Below are 12,608 nucleotides of genomic sequence, written 5' to 3' on the forward strand. Positions count from 1 at the left end.
ATCATGATAGGGGCAGCTAAGTGGTACAGTGGATAGAGCACAGAGCCTGCAGTCAGGAAGCCGTCACCTCTGCCTGAGTTCAAATCTGGTCTCAGACCTACTAGTTCTGTGATCCTGGGCAAGTACTTTATCCCTGTTTGCCTCAGTTTCCTCGACTGTCAAATGAGCCAGAGAAGGAAATGGCAAACCACTCCAGTATCTCTGCCAAGAAAACCCTAAACCCTGTTTGCCCTCAGTTTCCCCAACTGTCAAATGAGCCAGAAAAGGAAATGGCAAACCACTCCAGTATCTCTGCCAAGAAACCCTAAACCCTGTTTGCCTCAGTTTCCTCAACTGTCAAATGAGCCAGAAAAGGAAATGGCAAACCACTCCAGTATCTCTGCCAAGAAACCCTAAACCCCGTTTGCCTCAGTTTCCTCAACTGTCAAATGAGCCAAAGAAGGAAAAGGCAAACCACTCTAGCATCTTTGCCAAGAAAACCGCGAAGAGTCAGGCATGACTCAAATGAATGCACTGGTTCCAAATATGATGCTCTCTCCATTATGGTCCACCATACGGATGCTTGATGGAGAGGGAAAGGGAAAAAAGATCATACCTGTGCCCTTTTCTCCACCTCAAAACTCCATCATTTTCGGGTAACACCAAGAGGATCATAGGAATGAAAAAGCCCAAGGTTCTGCCTTTGCTTGGTGTCCTGTGCCTGCCTGTGGAGGAGTGCAGAGAGGCCCTTTGACCCCCAGGGGGCAGTAGGCGTCAAGACTAGAATTGGTCCATGCAGAGCATTAACAAAAACTAAACATGTGTCTTTGGGCAAGACTGTGTTCCTGGGGTCTCTCTTCCTTTTCCCTTCATTTGGCAGGAAAGGGAGGAAACAAGCATTTATTAAGCACCTACCAATGTGTCAGGCACTGTATTAAGCACTTTAAAAATATTATCTCGTTTGTTCCCCCACAACAAACCCCTTGGGAGGTAAATGGGTGATATTGTCTTCATTTTACAGATTAGAGAATTGAGGCAAACAGGGTTAAGTGACTTGCCCAGAGTCACTCAGTAAGTGTCTGAAACTGGATTTGAACTCAGGTCTTTGTGACTCTAGACCCAAGCTGTGTCCACTGTCCTTTCCCCGTCTGCCCACAGTTTACTTAGAAGCTAAGTTCTCATATCTGGCCCTCAGCCTTTGAGAACCCCAGAATTCCAGAGTTGGAAGGGAGAACTCCAAGGCCATCAGTTCAACTCCTTCCTCAGCAGGAATCTCTTCCACCACTGTTTCTGGGAGGCAGTTGTCCTGTTGTTGCTTAAACCTATCTGGCAATGGGGAACCCCATTCCGACTAAGGCAACCCACTTGGCTTGTCCCTTGGAGTTTATTACAGTGCCTGGCACAGAGGTAACCATGTAAAAAATTCATTTTCCATTCATTTATTTCAGGGCATCTCCATTTCCATCTTTTTCTTTGAAACTTCTTTCTGCCTGTTGTTTCTAATTCATCTCTGAGATCAAGAAGAGCCATCATCTCTCTTCTGTATGCCTTCCGATTCTGGAAGATCTCCCTAAGGCTTCTGAACATCTCAGTCCCTTCAATGGTCCTCACACGTAGGACATGGACCTGAGTCACTTCACACCACTCTCACTGCTTCCTTCTCTGCACATTTCTACAACATCATCTGACCGGTGGGACTATTTTAACTCCCTACTCCGAAATCTAGGGTTCTCCTCCTTCACACTAAGAGGCCAAAAGGACGTCACTGATGATGTCTTGTGACTTGAGTACCAAATCGGATTAATGAGGCAGAGTGCACAAAAGTCATCAGTCTCACTCTCTCTTCCAGACAATGAAGCTCAGTGGCAAGATGACCAGTGGATGGCGCACCTGACTGGTCCTAAGTACTGCCCTCTGAATGCAGCCTGAAGCTTGGCTCCCAACTACCCTATTGACATATGCTGATCAAACGATAAGATAAATGCAAAGCCATTGATTACCTATATGAGTGTGGGGTTGTTACTATTGAGTGGGCAGACTCCAGATTTCTTTTGGTCATAATGCCCGTATCTTGTACTTATTTAAAGTTTTTGGGGTTCTTGGTGTCTTTTTTAAGTCCAAGTTTATGATATTGTGTATATCCTTATATCCTTAATAAATACACTAAATAATATGTTTATTATATGTATAAAATAAATATATTTTTAAATATCCTTAATAAATTTCATCTCATTAGATTTGGTCTACTGTTCTATCCCTGTGCTGGGGAACCTATGGCACAAATTCCTGAGGGAGCTGCTCCGTTCCCCCCTCTCCACCATGCCTGAGGACATTTTTGTCACATCACCTCACCTCTCTGCCCAGAAGTCCAATGGTGAGAGCTTCCTACTTCCCCTGTCTGGGGCAAGGAAATGGCTCCCATGTGGCATGAGGGTACAGTTTGGGCACTCAGTCTCAAAAAGGGTTCACCATCAACTGTTTCTAGCCTGTCTAGACCTTTTTGAATCCTCTTGCTAGGTTAGTTGTCCTTCTCACCTTTGCGTTAACCATCACTCTTGGCTTTGTGTCACTTCTAATCTTTGTAAATATTACACCTAAAACTTTATCCAAATCACTTTTAATAGTTAAATCATACTGGATCATACACAGATGCTTAGAATCTTCTTTCACTTCAGGAGATCTCTCCTTTCAAGTTGACTTTGGACCATTAGTGACTGCTCTTTGGAAATCCAGTCAGTTGGTTTTAATTCCAGCTAGTCCTTAACACTCCTTCTTGTCCACATGAGAGATTTGTCAAAAGCCTAACTAAAAAACTAGATAACCATGGGGGTAGGCTCAGCTAGGGGAGCCTCAGTAGATAAAGAGCCAGGTTGTAGAGATGGAAGGTCCTGGGTTCAAATTTGGATTCAGTCATTTCCTAGCTTTGTGACCCTGAGCAAGTCACTTAAACCCCCATTGCCTAGCCCTTATCACCTATCTGCCTTAGAACCAATACTTGTTCTAAGACAGAAGGGTAAAAGGTTTAAACTAAAACCCTAGATAACCATGTAGCATTCCCCGCAGTCTTTCACTCTCTACAAAAAGGAAGTCTTCGATTACAATCTGAAATTCTAGGAAATAAATTGGTTTGCCCTGGCCTGTTCCTGGTGATAACATCAAGACTCTGAGATCACTACAAGCTTCTCCCCATATGTTCATTAGCCAACCTCTTCATAATGCATTCTCCAATTTTGCCAGGAATCAAATTAAAGCTCCCTGGCCTTTACTTTATGGGTTCAGGCCCTCCCCCTTTTTTTGAAAACTGGACCGTTTACCTTCCTATAATCCTGAAGCACCTCTCTCCTTCCCCATGGCCCTCGAAAGGCTATTGGCAATGATTGGTTCAGCAATTACAGCTGCCAGCTCTTGATTGCCCTATAGTTTGTATATCTGGGCCAGATGACTAAAACTCATTAAAGGACAGCTGGGTACTCTCTTATTATTTGCTTATTTAAATTACCTCCCTATTGCTTTTTTTGTATTGTCCTTTTCTGGCCCAAAGTTCATTCTCTTTGGCAGAAAATACTGTCAAAGGGTCCTAAATTTCATTTGTATTTCTTTTGTCTTATATGTGTGCGTGTTATTATACCAATAGAATGTAAGCTCCTTGACGACATGGACTGTTTGGGGTCTCTGTTATCTTCTCACCACCAAACACAGTGACTGTAAATTGTAGGCGCTCAATAGATGCTTACTGAATGGTGAATGAAATACTCAAATGCTCCGGCATGTCTACAGTCTCATCAGCATGACTGTTTCTTCTTCCAAGAGTACAGAGATCCATGAGTCCAGGGACTCATCTGTGGTGGCTCACCCTATGGAAGATCCTTGAACTTGTTCTCCCCATAAGTTTACTACTACTCAGACATCCACCCAGCTGAGGGTCCTTTCCCTGTCTCTTGACAGTGCCCACAAGTTGTCCAATGGTCCCGTGTCTCCACTTTTTGTCCTCCAACCAGCTCATCCGCCATCTTTCCACTCATGCATTCTTGAATGAAATAACGTACTCTACTTCTTCTTTATAATTCCTTGCTTGTAACATGCAGCAAACTGTTTCCAGCCTAAACATTGTGCCTTCCCTCCGGTCAACTCCCCATGTTAGCTCCCTCAGGGATACGCTGCTTTGTGTTTGGAGGGTTGCAATGTTCCATGACTCCTGGCCATGCAAAATCACCAGCAGAATCATATTATTTGGAAGGCCAAGTCCTTAGTTCAGGAAAAGTTTGGACATCAATAGAAAGCTAAATTTCTGTTTCCCAAAGACAATTCATTCCCCTCCCCTCCTGTCCAATTCTAGGCCAAACTTCTTGTCCATTTACAGCATTGGTACAAGATAGATAGGAGAAGAGAGACAGAGGCGGGAAGCCAGACGGTATGCATTTTTCAATCCACTTTGGTTATTACTGTGTGACTAAATTAGGCCAAATTCTTTGGAGTTATTATGGGTCTCATGCAAGACACTTTATAATGTTTTGGGATTTGATGGCAATGTGGGCTCAATATCACCTCCAAACATCTGGAGGCATCTGGAGGACCTCTGCCTCTTCAATCTTGGGGTTCTACAGTGAATTTACTAAAACAATGGAAACAAAAGACTTTTGGCAGATAAGTGGTGAGAGACACAGAGAGAGACAGACAGACAGACAGAGACAGAGAGACACAGAGAGAGAAGAGTGTGCAGTCAGGATGACTTGAGTTTCAAATTCAGCCTGTGGCTAAATCTGACCCTGGACAAAGTCACTTACCTGCTGTTTGCCTTGTGGTTTCCTCAACTATTAAAACTGGAAATATGATAGCTCCTACATCAGAAGGTTGTTGTGAGGATCAAGTGAGATGAGATTTGGAAAGTGCTCAGCACATAGGCTGACTAAATGTTTCTTTCCTTCCTTTGGCAAATACACTAAGGGTACAAAAAAGAGACATTTGAGCTCTACTAGAGATTAGGACTAGAACCCATGTTCCAGGTGAGTGGGACAATAGTAATTTCTGAATCAAAATGAGTTGCCGGCCAGCCCTCCCTTCTCGCTGAGATCCTCATTATCCCAGCCACCTGAACCTGATTGAGTCCAATCCCTTCTTTATTCTTTCCCCTAATATAACTCTGAAAAACCACCCCTGGTTGTTATCCTTTGCTTTCCTTTCCAGCCTCTTCTTCATTCCCAGATTTAACACTCCTGGAACTATTTTTACAGGACCATCAAGCATCTCCACCCAGCATCCTTGACACTGAGCTTTTATCCCATCCCTGAGCCTCCGCATCCTGCCGCCCTAGACACCAAGATCCCTCCCAGACGCTGAGCTGAGCACCCTCCCTAACACAGGAACCCTCCATCTAGGACCACAGAGCCTCCACCCTGGACACTCAGTCTCCTTCCCAGCACACTGACCCCCCCCCCCCTTCATGGCTCTTAGCACCCTTTCTTTATATTGAGTTTCTTGGGCTCTCAGGGCCCCAGGGAGGGACAAAGCACAGGAAAATCAAAGGATGCCACAGAGATAACCAAATGTCTACTGGGAAAACTCCCTAGAATAGTAGTTGTATATGCAAATCTTGTTACAAAGAAGCCTGAGGCTTACTTGCTACTTTCCCCTATCCCAGGATTTTGTTCCGTTAAAGGGAGAAGAAATCCCAGTGGTAGGGGATGGGGGTGGGGGGTCCAGCTAGAGGCAGAGGCAGAGAAGGACTTTCCTGGAGGCAGTGGGGCACATGCCCAGGGAGAGCCCAGAAAGCATAAGAAGCGAGCATTTCCCTGAAAGTTAGGATGGAGAGTTGAAACACTCCAGCACCACCTCTCCCAGGCACAGAGCATCTGGCTAGGTCTAGGGAAAGAGTCTCCAGCCCAAAGGGCTATCTTCCATTGGTTTTATTGAGGCAGTTTGCTAGGCAAAAATGTCTTATTTTGTGACAGCAGCTGACATTTGATCCTAGAAGTCCCACCCCACCCCCTGCCAGAAAGAGAGAGGGTGACTTCAGAGGTGTCCTTCAGTGTCTGTTCTCAGGGACCTTTATTGGGTTGTCTTTTTAAATAGAATTTTATTGATGCTGTTTGTTTTTACATCATCTAGGTTTCACTGTTTCCCTCCCCCTCTCTTTAACAAAGAATCTTTGACAGAGACAGAGAAGGAAGAGGGGGAGGGGTTTAGGGTGAGGGAGAGAGGAGAAGGAGGAAGAAAGAAAGAAAGAAAGAAAGAAAGAAAGAAAGAAAGAAAGAAAGAAAGAAAGAAAGAAAGAAAGAAAGAAAGAAAGAAAGAAAGAAAGAAAGAAAGAAAGAAAGAAAGAAAGAAAGAAAGAAAGAAAGAAAGAGAAAGAAAGAAAGAAAGAAAGAAAGAAAGAAAGAAAGAAAGAAAGAAAGAAAGAAAGAAAGAAAGAAAGAAAGAAAGAAAGAAAGAAAGAAAGAAAGAAAGGGAGGGAGGGAGGGAGGGAGGGAGGGAGGAAGGAAGGAAGGAAGGAAGGAAGGAGGGAGGGAGGGAGGAAAGGAAGGAAGGAAAGAAAGGAAGGGAGAAAGAAGGAAAGAAAGAGAGAGAAAGAAAGAGAGAGTGAGAAAGAAAGAAAGAAAGAAAGAAAGAAAGAAAGAAAGAAAGAAAGAAAGAAAGAAAGAAAGAAAGAAAGAAAGAAAGAAAGAAAGAAAGAAAGAAAGAAAGAGGAAGGAAGAAAGGAAGGAAGGAAGGAAGGAAGGAAGGAAGGAAGGAAGGAAGGAAGGAAGGAAGGAAGGAAGGAAGGAAGGAAGGAAGGAAGGAAGGAAGAAAGAGACATATTGAACCCCCTTTGCAGTGTGTTTTCCAAGGATCACCCCTCCCCTTCAGTCCTCCAGTCTTCTCATGTCTCTTCCTTTGAGCTAAATAGGTTCTTTAAATTTTTGAAATAATTTTTATTATTTTTTGGCTATTGTTCTTTCCATTGATCACCCCTCCCCTTCAGTCCTCCAGTCTTCTCATGTCTCTTCCTTTGAGCTAAATAGGTTCTTTAAAATTTTGAAATAATTTTTATTATTTTTTGGCTATTGTTCTTTCCATTTACATGTCATAGTTATTGTGTCTTGTTTTCTTGGCTCTGCTCACCTCACTTCAATTTAGTTCATGGACTTCTATCCTCATTTCTTTGGTTTCATTCTGATTGTCATTTCTTACAGGACAGTAATATTCCATTACTTCATGTACCACAATTCATTTAGCAATTCCTCAACTGACATTTGCTTTGTTCCAAGTTCTTTGCTTCCATAAAAAGTATGATTATAAATATTGGGTGTATATAGAACCTTTCTTTTTATCAATGACCTCCTTGCAGATTCCTCCTAGAAATGGAATCTCTGGGTAAAAGTGTAGAAACATTTTACTCACTCTTTTTTCATAATTCCAAATTGTTCTCCAGAATGATTAAATCAATTTGCAGTTCCACCAATGATGTACCAGTGTGGCTTTCTTTCCACAACCCTTCCAGCCTTTCTTATTTCTTAACTTTCATCATCTTTGCCAGTTTCCTGAATGTGACATGAAGCTTCCATTTTCCTCTGATTTGCATTTTTATTATTTCTGACTTGGAGCATTCATCCATGTGATTGCTAATAGTTTGAGATTCTTCTTTTGAGAAAATTTTGTTCATGTCCTTTACTTGCTTCTCTACTAGAGAAGAGTTCATTGGTTTTTCAGTTTTTTGGAATTTAGCTAATGTTTAAAGATCTTTTCATTCACATTCTTCATTTCTATTGTTCTTTTGGCTATTTTTTTTTACTCTTTATTTCATTCTGCATCAGTTTGTACAGACTTTCCCACATTTCTCTGATTTATCCATATTTTACCTCAGTGGTGTCAAACTCAAATAGAACAACGACCACTAATACAATCATAAAGATCTCTGTGGCCCACATACGGTCATTGGTTAATGATTAATATTGAATGATAGTTAATTAATAATAATATTGACTGTGACATCGATTAATTTACTGATATGATCTGTTTTATTGTATTTTGTTTATTCTAATAAACATTTCCAAGTTACATTTTAATCTGGTCCCCAAGGTATTTGGGAGGACTACATGAAGTATGTCTGACACCTCTGAGTCACCCTTCAGGTTAGGACAAAGGAGAGGAATTCACCAGTCACCGAGTCACCACCATAGAGCCACATTGCAGTGTTGTGCCCAGAGTTCCAAGTGCTCAGTCTGACTTATGATGTCTATGAGCACTAAAGCAAAGAGGCAGAGGCTGGTCCTGGGGCTTAGAGGCTTTGAGAGGGTGATTCAGAGGGCAGCTAGGTGGCTCAGTGGATTTAGAGCCAGGCCCAGAGATGGGAGGTCCTAGGTTCAAATCTGGCCTCAGGTACTAGTTGTGTGACCCTGGACAAGTCATTTAACCCCTATTGCCTAGTCCTTACCACTCTTCTGCCTTGGAGCCAATACACAGTAGTGAGTCTAAGAAGGAAGGTGAGGCTTAAAAAAAAAAGAAAGTGTGATTGAGTTCTAGAGATCGGATTGGAAAAGAAGGAAACAGGGATCATAAGGACCTTTAAAAATATGGCTAGTGGGGAAGCGGCAGCCGCGCCGGGCTCAGAGAGCAGGGTCTGAGGAACAACAACCCTCAGGGTCTTCTACCCAAGTCCCAGTCCGGGTGAAAGTTACTGCCTGGGGCCTCCGCTGCAAAGAGCTGGTCGGTCCGGGTGAAAGTTACTGCCTGGGGCTTCCGCCGCAGAGAGCTGGTCAAAACAACAGCAACCCTCAGGGCGGGCAAGACAGCCTCACGGGCTGGATCCTGCTATCCAAGTCTCAGTGAAAGTCTGTGCTCTCAGAGCTTGGGGAAGCGGCAGCCCATCCCCCCGCAGGCCGACAAAACAGCCTCACGGCCAGCGATTCTGAAGGCAACTTCCGGAAAGCGAGCCGGGGGGGAGAGTGTGGCCTCGTGGTCCGACCCTTCCATTCCAGTTCCAGTGAGGCATATTCAGTTTAACCCAGGGAAAGCCCATAGAACTATCTGCCCAGGACTGCCTCTGAACACCAGAAAGAGACAAGAAAAACTAATCCTCCACATTCAGAGATGACAAACTCCACAGAACCACAGAAGCCCCAAAATACCAAGAAAAATAAGAAGAAAGGGGCGACTTTGGACACATTCTATGGAGCCAAAATACAAAATACAGAGCAGACAGAAGATAATATAAAAGAAAATGCTCCAAAACCTTCCAAAGGAAATGGAAACTCTCCACAAACCTATGAAGAATTTGAATCAGAAATGACCAAAAAGATGGAAGCCTTCTGGGAGGAAAAGTTGGAAATAATGCAAAAGAAATTCACGCATCTACAAAACCAGTTTGACCAAACTGTAAAAGAAAACCAGGCTTTAAAGGCCAGAATCAGGCAGCTGGAAGACAACGATCGTGTAAAAGAGCAAGAATCAATAAAGCAAAGCCAAAATACCAAGAAATTAGAAGAGAACATAAAATATCTCACCGACAAGGTGATAGATCTGGAAAATAGGGGGAGAAGGGATAATTTAAGAATAATTGGACTCCCAGATAAGCCAGAAATAAACACCAAACTGGACATGGTGATACAAGATATAATCAAAGAAAATTGCCCAGAGATTCTAGAACAAGGGGGCAATACAGCCACTGACAGAGCTCACAGAACACCTTCTACACTAAACCCCCAAAAGACAACTCCCAGGAATGTAATTGCCAAATTCCAAAGCTATCAAACAAAAGAAAAAATCCTACAGGAAGCCAGAAAAAGACAATTTAGATATAAAGGAATGCCAATCAGGGTCACCCAAGACCTTGCAAGTTCTACTCTGAATGATCGTAAGGCATGGAACATGATCTTCAGAAAGGCAAGAGAGCTGGGTCTCCAACCAAGAATCAGCTACCCAGCAAAACTGACTATATACTTCCAAGGGAAAGTATGGGCATTCAACAAAATAGAAGACTTCCAACTTTTTGCAAAGAAAAGACCAGAGCTCTGTGGAAAGTTTGATACCGAAAATCAAAGAGCAAGGAATACCTGAAAAGGTAAATATTAAGGAAAGGGGAAAATGTTATCTTCTTCTTTTACTCAAACTCTCTTCTATAAGGACTACATTTATATCAACCTATGTATACTAACATGTGGGGAAAATGTAATGTATAAATAGGGGGTAAAGAAAGACCAAATAGAATAATCATTCTCACACAAAGACTCACATGGGAAGGGGAGGGGAAGAAAACTCCTATAAGAAGGAGAGGAAGAGAGGGGGGGGGGGTTACTTAAACCTCAATCTCAGGGAAATCAGCTCTGAGAGGGAAAAACCTCCAGATCCATTGGGATCTTGAATTCTATCTTACCCAACAAGGGTAAGGAGAAGGGAAAACCAAGGGGGGGAGGGGGAGAGGGAGAACAAAAAGGGAGGGTAAGAGAGGGGGGAGGGGGAGGGAACAAAAAGGGAGGGACTAAAAAGGGAAACATCAAGGGAGGGGACAAGGGGGACTGTTTCAAAAATATGGCTAGTGCTGAGCAACTGGGAGACCCTATAGGAAGCCTTTGCTGATATCTCAATACCTGGTAAAACTCTCTCCCTGGCCCCTGACTTCCTTGCCCAGCTCTGAGAAACAAGGTAGCTCAATGGATAGAGCAATGGACTTGTAATCAAGAACATATTTACAGCCATGAACATCTAGCCTCTGACACTAGTTGCATGATCTGGGCAAGTCACTTTGCCCTGTTTGCCTCAGTTGATCCATTTGTAAAATGAACTGGAGAAGAAATGGCACAGCACTCCATCCAGCATCATTGCCAAGAAAACTCCAAGTGGTGTCACAAAGAGGAAAACATGACTGAAAACAACTAACCAATAACAGGCCACCGCCCCCCTCTACTGGGACACAGCTTCCCCTCTACAGTTCTGAGTGGCCTGTAAATGTTGCCCACAATATGACAAGAACCAGAGATGCAGATGGCACCTTCCTCAACAGCAGCGGGGGTGGGGGGTGTCTCTGTACCTCTGCCCATCCTCAGATGAAATTTTGGAAATTCTGAATTCTTAGCTATGGCTCTGGGCTTCCTATAGACTATCTAATCCAGCCCCATTTTACAGAATAGGAAATTGAAACCCAGAGATAAGTCACTTGCCCAAGGTCACACAGGTAAGAAAAGGAGGATTCAAACCCAGATCCTCTGACTCACAGTCCTATGGTCTGTTCCCTCCACTGCATGACCATTTCCAGCTCCTCCCCTGTCCTAAACCCCCACCCTAGATTTCCAGGATAGGAACACGCCTTCTGGCTCATATGAGATTTGTGATCTGGACACTCTGGATGAAAACAGCCAGTGCTGGGAATAAGGCTTGGTAGGGAGCTGGAGCCTTAGCATCAGGACAGAGCCATGTCCGGTGTTGTTGGGGATGCTGGCAGCACAGTGTTAGCATTCTGGGCTCAGTGCCAAGGAGAGAGGTTCCGGGTAGGAATGGGGGGCCCTGGGGAGACTTCAAATTGATCAGGGTAAAGTGAAAAGAACCAGGAAAACAATCTACACAATGATTACAGTGGGGGGGGGGGGGACAAAATATAAACCTGAACACGTGAAATGATTGAGACCAGGATGAGCCCTGAAGAAGAGGCAGGAGAAGGCACCTCGCTCATCTTCTGCTGATGGGATAAACTATGGGGCGAGCTGCTACAGACTGTCACATCTGATGGATGTGGTGGTTGGCTTTAATGTATGGTTTGCTGTTTCTTTTTTCCCTTCTTTGTTATAAAAGTCTGCTCTCTGGGAGAGGGAGGAAAAGGGTTAGGATGGGAAATGAAAGTGATTTTAAAACAAAATATATAATAAAATCTTTTTTAAAGGAATAGGACTCATAGGGATGAGGACTCAATTTTAGGACTCAAAATGCAATGAGAGGGGGACAACAAGGTAGCATAGCAGAAAGAGCACCAGGCCTGGAGTCAGGAGGACCTGGGTTCAAATTTGACCTCAGAGACTTTCTAGCTGTGTGACCCTGGACAAGTCACTTAACCCCCATTGCCTAACCCTTCCCAATACTAAGACAGTAGGTAAGGGTTGCTTTTTTTTTCTTTTTTTAAAAACCCTTACCTTCCATCTTGGAGTCAATACTGTGTATTTGCTCCAAGGCAGAAGAGTGGTAAGGGCTAGGCAATGGGGGTCAAGTGACTTGCCCAGGGTCACACAGCTGGGAAGTGTCTGAGGCCAGATTTGAACCTAGGACCTCCCATCTCTAGGCCTGACTCTCAATCCACTGAGCCACCCAGCTGCCCCCAAGGGTTGTTTTTTTTAACCCCTTCCCTTCTGTCTTAGAATCAATACTGTGTATTGGTTCCAAGGCAGAAGAGCAGTAAGGGCTAGGCAATGGGGGTTAAATGACTTGCCCAGGGTCAAACAGCTGGGAAGTGTCTGAGTTCAGATTTGAACCCAGGACCTCCTGCCTCTAGACCTGGCTCTCAATCCACTGAGCTATCCAGATGCCCCCCAGAAGGTAATGGTTTTTAAAGAAAAAAGAACACAATGATAGGAATGGAGACTCATGATTAGGATGTTGGGACTCACTGGTAAAAGATGGGAGTTTGGCACCTAGTGAGATGATTCACTGGTGGAGATTAGGGCTTTGTG

This window comes from Monodelphis domestica, chromosome 2, assembly GCF_027887165.1.
Source record: "Monodelphis domestica isolate mMonDom1 chromosome 2, mMonDom1.pri, whole genome shotgun sequence".
NCBI lineage: Eukaryota > Metazoa > Chordata > Mammalia > Didelphimorphia > Didelphidae > Monodelphis > Monodelphis domestica.